This window comes from Lipophrys pholis (assembly GCF_963383615.2).
Source record: "Lipophrys pholis genome assembly, contig: SCAFFOLD_458, whole genome shotgun sequence".
NCBI lineage: Eukaryota > Metazoa > Chordata > Actinopteri > Blenniiformes > Blenniidae > Lipophrys > Lipophrys pholis.
In genome coordinates, this window is record NW_028292234.1 from 5,547 (window position 1) to 20,439 (window position 14,893).

At 22.2% G+C, this 14,893-nt stretch overlaps 1 pseudogene across 1 annotated transcript; it reads right to left on the minus strand.

Annotated features, from left to right (window-relative positions):
• Positions 1–1,843: 1,843 nt before the first annotated feature.
• LOC308128059 (26S proteasome regulatory subunit 6A-A-like) lies at positions 1,844–2,903 on the minus strand (annotated as a pseudogene). Its single transcript has 2 exons — positions 2,897–2,903; positions 1,844–2,808 (listed from the first exon to the last, which is right to left on the minus strand). The product of its transcript is annotated as a 26S proteasome regulatory subunit 6A-A-like (transcript).
• Positions 2,904–14,893: the final 11,990 nt, after the last annotated feature.

A 14,893-nucleotide genomic window follows, 5' to 3' on the forward strand; every position in this document is an offset into this window, starting at 1 on the left:
TATATGTGAATTCAAACAATTTCTTTCGTTATATTGAAATATTTATTAATTTGGATTTATTTTAATGATTTTATAATGCTTATTAATATCTTTATAAATTATAAAATGAATTGCCTTTATTATTATATATAATAATCATGTCCCCGACCACTGTTTCCCAGTTTGGAAGGGTAGTCCTATTTGAAGACCGGTTCCTACTTGTTGAGCCATATCTTTAGGGGTACATTTGGCAAGGCCACCTATTATTATATGCATTATCAAATTTAGAATTTATTTTAAATGCTTAATTATAACTAATTATAGCTTATTAATATCTTTTTAATTTATAAAGTACATTGCCTTTATTATTATAAGCAAGATCATATTTCGGATTTATTTTAATAGCTATAATACTTATTAATATCTTTATAAATATAAAGTGTAACGCCTTTCTTATTATAATAATTTTATTTTTATCTAAGTAATCTAAATATTATAAAGATTTTAAATATTTTTTATCTATTTATTAATACTTAATTATACTTTAATATTTGTAATATTTTTGTTATCTCGCTATTTAATCTTTAACTTAAATGATCTATTCAAGTAACTTTAAATTTTTATTATAAAATAATTCAGTTAATTACTTCTAAGCTACAATTGCCCTATTCTTATTCTTATATAATCATTAATATCTTCTTTTCTGATATGTACTTCACATGATTATATTTTTGTCTTATAGTTGTATACTGCTACTTATCTTTCACATTTCCCACATTTCAATGTCTTAGTGAATTATTTGCCTTTTTAATTAATTGATTTTTCCTTATTAATGCTATTTGCAATATTTATTTGTACTGATAGCTATTACTTTATTAAATTCTAGTCAAACAAATGAATACATAATAATGGACAGCCTATTGAGATTATGCTTAATATAGTAAATAAAATAACTATTCTAGTTTTAATGTATGAATTTAAAATAATTAATTTTTTATATCTTTGTTAATTATGAAAGGGACCCTTTTAATCCATTTTATTAAAGAAGAATTTTACTGACATCAGTTTATTTATTAGTTATTTTTTGAACTAATAAATAAAGAAGTGTTTTAACTGTACCTTTAGTAGCTGTTATATATATTTGTGATTTAGAAAAATTTGTTATATATATTTGTGATTTAGAAAAATTTAATATATGTTAAATATTGGTTTGCAATATTTAATGTAAAAAGAATTTTACAAATTTTTTATCATTATTTTTAATTAATTACTTGATGGATTCCATCATTAGTTAAAACTTTTTGATTTAAACCCCATTTCTAACAATTTATATTAATATATATTAAAAAATTCATATACATAAACAAATATATTAATTATTAATATTTTTTATGGAGTAATTAATCACCAAAATAAATTTTAAAAAACTCGATTATAAAATATATAAAACTATAATGATATTGAAATAATTTATACATAATTAGTTTATTATAATATCAACATAAATTATATATATAAATAATGAGAGAAAAATGGAGAAAAAAAAGGATGAGAAGGCTTAAAAGGAAAAGAAGACAGAATAAAAAATGAACATTTAGATTTGATTCTATCAATTTATTATTATCTTTATTTATTAATACAAATATCTCTATTTTTATTTTATTTTAGATGAGTCAACTAAAATGTTTTACAACTAAAATATTTTTCTTCAAATAAATTGGTATCTATCTAATAAATAAATGGATATGAGAAAATTAATTTTATTTAAACATTAAAATAATGACATGAATATTTTAAATTTATAGTAAAGATAAAAATAAATATAAACTTACAATAACATAAATTAAATAGAAATAATTAATGATCAAGCATAATAATTAAGATTAGTTTTCTTCTTAGCTTGAACTTGCGCAATTCCTTCAACATAATCTTCATGAACGAGAAATTCTCCTCCTCTTCGCAAGGCATTCATACCAGCTTAAACACAAACAGCCTTAACTTGCGATCCATTAAAATCATCAGTAGATCGTCCAATTTAAACATAATTCACTTATTTAGAAACATTCATCTTCCTTGAATGTATTTTAAGAATTTGTACTCTTGCGTCTTCATTGGGTAAAGGAAATTAAATTTTTCGGTCAAGTCTTCCTGATCTCAATAGAGCAGGATCCAAAATATCTGGTCGATTAGTAGCAGCAATAACTTTAATATCATCATTAGGACTAAATCCATCTAATTGATTTAATAATTATAACATTGTTCGTTGAACTTCTCTATCCCCAGATTTATCATTATCAAATCTTTTAGTTCCAATCGCATCTAATTAATCTATAAATATAATTGTTGGTTGCTTAGATTTAGCCAATTAAAATGCATCTCTGACCATTTTTGCTCCGTCCCCTATATACATCTGGACGAGATCTGGACCAGCTAATTTTAAAAATGTTGCTTTTGTTTGAGATGCGCATGCCCTTGCCATCATTGTTTTGCCAGTACCTGGTGGTCCATGCATTAAACATCCTTTAGGAGGTCTAATCCCAATATTATTAAATAAATCACGATGTGTAATAGGAAGCACAATAGCTTATCTTAATTATTAAATTTGTTTGTCAAGTCCTCCTATATCAGTATATTATTAAGTTGGTCGTTCATCAATTTACATTGATTTTACACGAGAGTCATAATCTGGTGGTAATTTTTATAACACTATATATGAATCTTTATTTACACCTATTAATTAAGATGGTCTTAGTTAGGTTGGCAGAACTAAACCACTTATTGGTAAGAAAATAGTACTTCTTGTAGATGTTTTAATAACTACTGTTTTACCTTTTATATTATCATTCACATCTATTGTGTTTTCTTACTAATCTTACTATTAAGGTTCAATTTAAAGGATTTAAATAACTGAAGATACAAGCCATGGTAACTGTTTATTTTGTTTGATTTTCTATTTATTTTATTTGATCTGTTTGTTTAAATTTGTTATTTCATGTTTCAATCTTATTGTTTACTGATTCATTAGTCTATCATTAGTTTCCAAATTTCTATTTCTGTTTTTTATCTAATCATTTGATAATTCTACTACAGTGCTTGCTATTTATTCAGTAGAAAGAGGTAATTTAGTGCCTTGCTATTATGTCTCTATGCCCATATTCAAATATTTTTAAATTATTATAATATTTAATAATTTATTTCAATAAGTAATATTAAATGTTAATTCAACCAAGATAAATCTATAAGTAAAATTATAATATTTTTACATCTATAAATTTAAACATTCAATAATGTGTTTTCAATTTCTTCTTCTTTTATTTTAAATCTATCATAAGATCTTTAATCTGCTGCTAAGTGAATTTATGATCAGATAAATCCAACATGACTATATTCTTACAGTATTTAAGTATTATAGCAATTGCTCTAATTGCCCGACCATCAATCTCATTTTGTCTAATTTTAATCTCTTCAATTTATTAATTAGAGCCAATACCAATCGCAATAATGCAGAATATTTTAGTTGAAATATTGCAATAATCTAAAAAAAGATTTTTAATCTTTGATATTTATAATAATTTGCGAATTAAATATCCTACTTATTCATTTAAATATAATCCTTTTATCATTATATGTTTTATAGATTATCCAAATACTATTAATAATAATAAAATAGATTTAAATGAATCGTTACTAAATTTACAATTATTTAAATATAATATAGTACATTGCTAAAAATAGCCATCAATTATAAGAGATTAACATAATGACTAATGATCTAATACATTCCTTTGAAAGAATATTATCTTCTTACCAATATAACATTCTTAATTTTATTATTATTATCTCAATTTTTACAATCTTTTTTAATCGTTTGAATGCTCATAATAATTCCATCTTTCCCATTTTTATAAATATTATTTTTATTTTTTAGATTAATACTAAACATTTAACATCTTTTTACATTAATTATGAACTGGATACAATTTATTCTTCTAAAGTTATTTTCTTCTAGCTCTTGCCTACGCCCTTTTTTATCTAGGAATTATTTCATCAATATATTTCTTTTTATAAGTAATATCATATTTCTACTTTTATAAATCCTTTATAACATGATCCTTATCCCTATGAATGAAATCTTCAAATGATTATAATACATTATTATCCAATCCTTTTTAAATTTATCTAAATGCTATTACTTCTGGACTTAACTCATTAGGATCAAATATTGCTGTAGCTTTAGATTAACTATGTTTAATTTTATAATATTTTTGCTGTAAGATTTAATCTGTATTAAGTTCATAAAATTATTAAGGTTTAGATTTAAAAGTATCCTGGAATATTTATTATATCATGAGATAAGCAGCTCCTTTCCTCTTTTTATCATTCCTTTAATGCGTTAACATCTCTTCTAATGATTTCTTCTCAATGCTTATTATCTTCTTTATAGATTAAATGTTCTATTGCCATAATTATTATTCATTTGCCTATTTCTTCTTTTTGTTTCGTTGTTCACGATGCAAACTATAAGTATCTAGGAATTAAGGAAGGGAGCCTAGTTGAGGCTTTAAGTTTTTAAGAACTAATTCATTTTTTAAACTGTCTTTTGCTTTGAAGTATAATTCATTTGATTACATCTATATACTTAATATATATATATATATAATAATAATATGATGCTAATATCATTTCTTCTTCTCTTTCTTATCTTTCTTCTTAAATAATTAGACAGCATCTCCATTGACCAATAAATTAACCGCAAAGAAAATATTCCCTTTCTTAAATTAGGTTCCTTTATCAACATTCAACTTAAACTTATTATTGGTCCTCTTATTGATAAATTATATATATGATTATAATGGATTATAAGTAATGTTGATAATATCTCCTTTCACAAAATTGACATTTTTAGCAACTGAGTTCTCACCTTGAATAGAATGTGACCAACAAAATCCATTATTTGAGATTAAGTATGATCCATGGTTGATAACAGTTCCATTAAATTGATAATTATGTGCAAGAATAACACTTTTGTAAGCTATTCCTATACCCACCCAACTACTAACATTACTTATTTTAATACTTATCTTACTAATTTTATCAATTGGTAAATCAGGGTCAATTAAGGCAAATCTTGAATTAGCTGATACATTATTACTTTGTCTAACTTTAAGTCCATCCATTTAAATAACCATTGTAGGACCTTTAATAGGTGAAAATTTATGAACTAAAGTAGTTTTAAAGTTTTTAACACCATCTATTAATATTTTCAATTGAGATGAATATGCTTTACTAATATCTTCAAAAAAATAATTATTTTATTAAGCTGAACATTTATATGTTTAAAGGATAGAATCAATAGCTTTGCCCAATTTAGGAATCCCATTTTAAACTTCACAAACTGATAATAAATCATTAACATTCCTTATAAATTACTGTTATTAAGGATTCTTTTCAATATTTTACATCATCTTTTGTATATTTCCTGATAAATTAGATTGGACCATTATAGATCTACATATATCTTTATATTATTTAATAAGCTGATCTTAATAATTTTGTATATCAGAAGTGATCTATTCAACCCATTTCCTTAAATTTTATAATTTATCTTTATATATCTACTATACTATTTATAATTGTTAGTTTATATTGAATTATTCACCTTTGATATTCTGACTAGCAATATTAGAGATAAAGAATTTAAATGGAATAATCTAATGTTTTTGATGTTGTTATTGTTTACATATTGAGCATATTACTGAATTATCACGGCATTTAGCATTCAAACACACTAAGTTTAATGACTCATCAGAATGATCTTTACCTAGCGAACACTTTGGATAATTTATTCTTGTCTTTTTTACTTTGTCTTTTAGTTTCTGCATAATTCTTTTTTAATTATCAACAATAATTTATTACTACATTCATATATAATTTTATTTAATTTATAATTATCATATTTTTGTTTCTAATATGTTGTCGAGTGTTATTGGATGTAGTCTTATACTTTCTTCAAATAGTAATTTAGAAAGGCTATCACAGATAGTAGCAGCTTTAGAGCATTTATTAAGGACTTAATTACCGATTAAGATAAAATCTTTAATAGTTTAAAATTTCATTTTTATAATTGAATTAGGTTTATATTTCTATGTTTCTATATTATTCTAAACAAATAATTTAACATTATCAAAAGTAATAATACTCTTTTAATCAACAACTCTTAAATTTGTTATAATAAATCTTTCATCAATGTTTTAATATCTATTAATAGGATACTTAGAACATTTAAAATCTTTCCATAGAAATAGATTATAATTAACACCATGCTAATATAAAGAATTCTTTTAATAGAATAAAATACCATCTATATTAATTCCTTTCATATAAATATCAAATAGTTGATCATTACTATAATAATACTTATCAACATATACAAATTTATATTTCTGTTTATTATATACTGTCTATTTAATATTAGATTAAATCCATTTAAATCTACATTAAGCAGATTACAACGCAATATTTATATCCATCCATTTAATAACATCTAATATATAATAAATACGATTAGTCCTATCCCAAACTGCTTATATTATACAACTTCCATTAATACATTTATCATACCCACCATTTGGTAAATGAGATTTAAATTTATTTAATAATTTACCATGCTTATTATATGAACATGTAATATTATTAAATGAACAAATTATTGACCGTTGACCTTATGGCCTCTAACATATTATATAATTATGAAGATCTTTTGGGATTTTAGTCATGTATTAAGGATACATTAACCATTGATTCTTATTAGCAAGAGATTTTATTGGCTCATTGGATTATTATTATTATTATTATTACATTGCTTATTACTTGTTTTATATTTATGAACAAATTTGCCTTGTTATTGAAAGTAATTTCATTCGTTGCTATTTTTGGACGGATAAATATATCTCCCTTCTTTTCTAAAGATAAATATTGCAATCTTATTAATACATTAATATATTAATAATATAAGTCTACTATAAAATATGTATATAATATGTATGTAATATATTGTATGTAATATATAAAATATGTATATAATATGTATGTAATATATCAAATATATTTCCCAATGATTAATCCTAACAACATAGAAGGGAACCACACTAACCCAATTTTAACACTTAAAATAGGATAGATCACAATAGCAGGGCCAGGACACAAAGAGCCTAACCCCCACCCTATCCCAAACAAGCAAGCTCCAACCATCAACCTCAAGTCAACAATATTATTAGTGGGTATTTGCATCTTTTCATTCAGAATGGGTTTTTATTGTTAATTAATAATAATGTTAAATGTTATTATATTTAATGCGATTGCTCCTCCCATCACAAACATTAAAGCAGGATTCCAATCTCTTGTAAAGGATAAGAAATTATTTATATTTATACGTTTAGTCATACCTGATACCATTAAGCCTGCACTAAATAAACAACCAACTAAAAAACTAACTAAATTCTTTACTATTTGAGCTTTGTAATGATAGAATATAGCACCTGTTAATAGTATAGCTATTCCTCCAATGATTAAATTAGAAAAGGAACCAACAACATAGATTGTGGATCCATCCTTAGTCAAAAAGTTCAAATATTAATAATTTAATAAATTAGCAGATAGAAAACCATTTAACATGAATAAACTTATAGCAATAATAGATCTTATTGAAAACCTTGGTATTCCACATACTCCATGACCTGACGTACAACCATTAGCAAGTCTTGCTCCTAACCCAACTAATAACCCAGCTAATGCAAATCCATATATATTCAGTCCATTTTAAATAGATTATTGGTGGCCGAATGGACGATCACTGAATCCTGTGATACAGAATGTTATTGATGATGTTATGATCATACCTAATATTAGACTCAGCTTTTAATTTAGTTATCGCCTTTGGAGGATACTGACTAACGTCCCACTCATTCCTGTTATCTTTCCTAGCAATGAGAGATTTATTGTTGCTGATATTGCTAGTATTAATCCTCCTGCTAATGAGATTAAACATTCTTACCATGATATGTTAATACCCATATGCTACTTATTATTATTATGGTTAATTTTATGATATATAATTATTATATATGAATAGATAATATATAATTGTATATTTATATAACTATTATTTCAATATTATAATATTTAATTATTGAATCATATAATTGTATATTTATATAACTATTATTTTAATATTATAATATTTAATTATAATACATGTCATTATGCAGAATCCATAAAAATAATATAAATTTCATGTGTGTAACAAAATAATGTAAATAACTCTCAGCAGCAGTATGCTAATAATGCCTTAAAAGCAATCATGACCACGGCAAAAATAAAAACGTAAATATTTAAACAATATTAAGATTATTTAATAGAGTATAAATATTAAGTGACTAATCTAAAAGATTATTAGCACGTAGAATAGTTCTAAAGAATCAAATAATCTAATATAGTCATTAATTAAGGTAGGAATTGAATACAATTATAAAGAAATTATAACAAAGTTTATAAAACTTCATAACTAATTTTTAATTCTATGCATAAAAACAGATAATTGGTGATCTTGATGATGTTATTAGTAATTTACTTAATAAAAATTATTCAGCAATAACACCACCATAATTTTACAACTTTTATAAAAAACTTAATGAGATTAATAACTTAACAACTTAACATAACGCTATTAAATTCAGTAGCTTTTGTGGATAATTACGTTAAGAAGTAATTTAATTAGACACTAAAATAGATCAGATAGTAAATTCTAGAATATTTAATAGATTTAATATAGATAGATCACTTCTAGGATTTAAAAATAATAAATTAAGAGTGTTTTTAAGTTAATAGATAGGACTATTAGGTTCTTAAAGTAATATATAGGTAACAATGGATGAACCTCTATCAAAGAAGTATGTAAAATTAGGAAATTAACAAGATAGAAAAGGAAATTAAATATAAGCAGTTAATTACTATAATCATGCAATTTAAATGAATCCTCGTAATATATCAGCTTATAATAATAGAGGTATTGCATATAGAAATATAGGAAAGTATTAATAAGCTATAAGATCATTTAATATAGCTATAGCAATTAATCCATAATGGCCAATAGCATATGTTAATAAAGGGAATTGTTATAGGATGAAAAGGAATTATTAATAATCTATAAGACTATATGAAAAAGCAATGATGATAGATCCAAACTATGTTAATTCATATTACAATAAATGTATTACATTATCATCAAGCTAAAGATATACATAAGCTATTTAATTAGCTGATAAAGCAATTCAAATAGATCCTCTTCATGATGATTTATTTGTTATTAAAGGAATATGTTATGCTTCTATTATGAAATTTGATGATGCTATTAAAAGCTATAATAGAGCTATAGAGATTAATTAACATAATCATTAAGCATTTTATAATCAAGGATTAGTCTATTGTAAACTTTATAGATATTAAAAAGCTTTACAATGCTTTTAAATTGCTTGTGATTTAAATCCTAGTTAGCCTGATTATAAAGAGAAAAAGATTAAAATGTTTATTTAGTTAGGTATGGAAAATGAAGTTAAATATATTTAGAAAAGATGAATATTATTCTAATATTATTGTATTTTTAATAATCATAATCATCATCATTTGAATATTGTTTTAGATGAGAACGTGCATTTATGATTTAAATTATCTTTATTGAAGATTTGAAATTTTAATAGCTTTTATTAATTCTTCAGAACTTTTACCAACATCTTATTAAAATTAATATTCTTTATCTCAGCAGGTTTTAATTCTTACTACATATTCTTATTTGATTCATTTACATAAAATAATACTACAAATCCCATTATATTCCCAAAATATCTTCTTACATTTTATTTATAAGTATTTACTTGAAATTTATTAGGATTTTATTTTATGTAAGATGAGATCACCTCATTTAATAAATTTTATTTATTTGAGTTTTTTTAATCATAGATTTATAGTTGCTAACTTGAATAAATATTTAAATAAAAAGGTTAATTTTGGACAATAGGACTTAATTCTGATATATGTGAAGAAATTAAATAATAACCAGGATTTATTTCTTATTAGATTAAAAGAGTTTGTTTATTATTAAAATTATTATTAAAAGTTCTATTAATTACAAAACCTTTTTTCTCATCACTAACCTAAGAAATTGCAATAGAATTTAAAGAGTACGAATATTTATCTTTCTAAAATAATTTTTAATGTTTTTGAACTATACTTAAATATAAATGTGAAGCCTTATTTAATTTAATTATTTTAAAGGCTATCTTATTAACATAAAATAAAGGGCAACAATATAAGTTATAATTTTAATGATATTTGCAAACTGTTATAACTTCAAAGTAACTCACAAGACATTAATAATTAATCCAAAAAATACCATATTATTGTAATACCTCTTATTTAATCTTTATTTTATTAGATGAAATAGGAGCATCACTCATATATAAATAAGGATTCATTAATTTTAAATAAAAACCACTATTATTCTCTTCATAATCTAATATAGAGTAAGAATGTTTATAATTAAGGGAAGGATCCATTTTACCATCAACTTTAGATGAGACAATCATAATGAATTTCTGATTCAATGCCTTTTTAATCTACTTTTTACTATCCTTATTTTTAATGTTAATATATTAGCATGGAGAACCTGTTATATCCCTTAATATATCTATACTATACCCAACATTCAATTTCAAATAGCTTTTATAAAAGCTTGCAAATGCTTTTTATAAATATAAAGCGGTATAATCATTATTTATAGGAATTGCACCTTTTTTGTAAAATAATTGACTTGCTGTCAATATATGAGGTAAACCATTAAAAAATAAGCAAATTTCAATTGACTTATCAACTAAATTATCACACTTAAGTAAATTCCTAGAAATTGGGTTGACCTTATTTTTACTTAGTATTATTGATAAATATGAAGCAATTAAGTAGCAATCACCAATGCAACCCTGCTTACATATTCCATATGATATATGCCCTTAAGGATTCAGTTATTTATCATATTAAGGAAGTTCATCAATTTACTTTATATTGGTTGAAAATATATTTTACTTGATTATTTTTACTTTTATCTATTCTATGAAGAAATTTTATTTGTCTATTTATATTTTCCTTTTTTATTTAGGCATTTATATTTTAATTACTTTTTAGCTCTTTTCTTTTTTGATCTATTTTTTATCTTCTTACTAAGTTTCCTTCTAATTAAACATCTAATATGACATGTATAAATTTTATATAGCTTTTTTAGACTACTTAAACCCTTTTTTATTATTCTTAAACATTTATAATAATAATAATGAAAAAAAAGAAATTGAATACTCTGTAAAAAAAATTTAGTAATTAAATTTAAGTATAGTTATTATCAGATCTAAAAAATCCCCTTTAGAAGTTAAAAGTCTAATGTTAAAAGAATTATTAAGACATAAAGATTTAAACATAAAAATTCAAAAGAAATCAAATAACAGTATTCAGATAATAGTATTTAAATGAAATCTGAATCAGAATTTAAAAATTAAGAATAATAAATTTCAAAACAAATGCAAAATTAATAAGAATAAAACTATTTATATTTATGCCCATATCATTAGAGAATAAACATGTCATAAAAATAATTTATTATAGATAAGTAAATTTTATATAACCAAATGTGCAAATATCAATAAATGAAACCTTAAAATTATGAATATTTACTTCCTTATTTTGAAAACCATTAAATTGATTATAATAAATTTAAGAAGTGCATTAATTAATTATATAAAATTAATAATAATATAGTGTAATAATAAAATGGATAAAATAAATAATATTAATTCTTGAAACCTAAAAAATCATGCAAAAAAAATAAAAAATAAAAAAAAATTGATAGTTCTATGAAAAAAATGTATAAAAGTCAAAATAATTAAAATAAATCTTCAAAATCAAAAAAAAAAACAAACTAATAAAAATCGAATAGATAATCATCTACTAAATCAAAAAAAAAAATAAACTAATAAAAATAGAATATATAATTATTAAAAATTATTCCTTAGAAAAGTAATTAAAAGTAATAGAAATAAATATGTTTATCTATCTAATTAAATTAAAAATCAGCAAGAAAATTAGATTCATCAAGACATATTGCCCAAAATAGCAATAAAACCAAATCTTAAAAAAAAATAGTCAAACAAAAGTAAATCCCATAATTTATAAGTCAGTAATAATTATAAAAACTTAATTTTTTTAAAAAAATAAATTAAAATAAACAATTTAAAACCAGTATAAATTTAAATAATAAAAAAAAATAAAAAAATAATACACTTCTGAACTTTAAAAATAATAAAATAAAAGATAGATTATAAAGTATTTAAAAATAAGCATTCATTATAAATGATCCAAACTATCCTCTTATATTTAATTATATCAAGTAATTAAAACTATAAAAATAAGAGAAAATAAAAAGAAAAGAACAATTATTAACAAGAAATGAATCAAAAAAATTAAAATTATATAAGACTTATAACATGAAAAATTTAATTAGTAAAACATTTACTAATATATTTAAATATTATTGAAATAAATATAATATAATTCAAATGCGAATAATTTATTTAATATCATCATCCTTTACATTGCATTTTATAATAGAAATATTTTTATTTAAACAAAAAGCTGAATCTTAACGTTTTAAATAATCATTTTCATAACTGTTTTATACATCTGTTGCTCTTTTCTAATGCTTTATTTTATCCATTTATTTATTTATTATTTATACATATTATTTTTATGATACACAATTCTAAAATATATTATTAAGAATAATATAAAGCTTGGGTTTATTCCTTTGATAGCTTTTCTGTATAAGAATTTGATAAAGTAAATCAGCTGAATTTTTACATTTTTATTAATTTTATGAATCTACTATAAGTAAGATAGCAACAGCTTGCCCAATATTTTACAAGAATTTATTTTTGAAATATAGATGGCCAGGAGTATCAATAAGCCTATAATTCCTTTTATTAAAGATAATACTAGTTTAATTATTTTTAGTTGATGGACATTTATAGCATGCAATTCCGTTTATTAATTTATAGAATAACTAGGTTTTGCCAGCTCCTCTCTCCCCAACCAAATAAACAATGTTTCCTGTCCTCTTTTTTCTTAATTTATAAACAATAGTTACTAATATAAGCAGAATTATAGTAATAAGTATTTTGTATTAATATAATATATTTGCTATAGAATTCTATGTTTCTCCTTAATTACTATTCATTATATAAATATAAACTAATAATAAACAAATAATAATAATAAATCAAAATAATTTTTTAGATTTACATTTATCAAAATTGAATCCTCCACAAGCAATAACAACAATTATAAATATAACAAAAAGGACAATAAGAACAATCAACACCCAAATCTTCTTATTTTTCCACCACATACTCCTCCTCACGTTTTTAGCTTGCCTATTCAAGTCATATGATGTCTACGACATAATCTAAGTCCTCTTAACTAGAATCTATATCTTTTATCCTCTTTATATAACTTTATCAATATTGGCCAATGAGATCTCCTCTAACTCACCTAACTTATTCTTCAAAGTAGTTAACTTATCCACACTTCCTTTGTTATTATACATTTATAGTCTTGATTTGAGTAAAGGTGAAAATTATTTATTTAATCCGAAAGCGATAGAATTCCTCCTCTTGTTCTAATCAAACATTTATTTGAAAGTGTTTTCAATGTCCTTCAGAAAGGCAACAGCTATTCTTAATTAGTATTAACTATCGACCATCACAAGGAAAATAAATCTATCACTGCAAAGTGTATAAAATGCATATTTTTGATTGACGTATGAACCTAATGTCTTTGATGTATTACACCTTTTTAATACTTACTTTGTAAGTGTTGGGAAATTACCTTGGTGAGGTGTATAATCAGCTAATATTGTTTATTTGCCTCTACTTACTAAGCAATAGATTATTTATGTTTTAGACATATATTATGTATTAATATAAAAATAATCAATAACTGTTTAAAAGGAAGCAAAATAAGGTTAAAGGAATTCCTGTTAATTCTGTATATAAGACTTATAATCATAAAGAATTAAGTGTTAATTTGAAATAAAAAAAAAATAGTGTAAAATAACAAAAAGTCCCTATTTAAATTGTTCAAGAAAGCTATTATAAGAAATAGAATTAATGCTTGAGAAATATTATTTTGCAGCTTAGGTAGTAAATAAAGTTACTCAAATAAAAGAAAAAATTTGTTATTAATTTCTAATATTAAAAATAATTACAAGAAAAAAACACCCAGACTGAACGGTATTAATCAGTAAACTTTAATTATTAACAAAATAAATAAAAGAGTTTAATAAATAAATAAATATAATTAGCAAAAGCTAAAGTTAATTTACTAAATTAATAAATATAATACATTTAAAATTAAAAAGTATATCATTTAAAATAATTATATAAAATAAGGCTATAATTTTAACAGAAAAGAAGTAAGAACTAAAATTTTATAAACTCATTTTAAAGCAAATCATAATATAAAATAAAAAATAGTAAAAATAAAAATAAAAATGATTCAAGCATTGGTTAAATTTAATTTTATAAAATAATTTTAATGCAATCTAAATGCACATAATAATTAATTTAATAAATATCTAATTCTAAACAATAATCAACATTTTAATTAACATGAAAATAAATATCAATCTAAATTATTTTTATTCTTATATATTCCTTCTTAGTTTTATAATAATTTATACATTTTATAATCTTATAGTTATATTTCATTTAAAAGTTATTATTTTATTTTAAGGTTATTACATATTTATTAGTAATTTTAT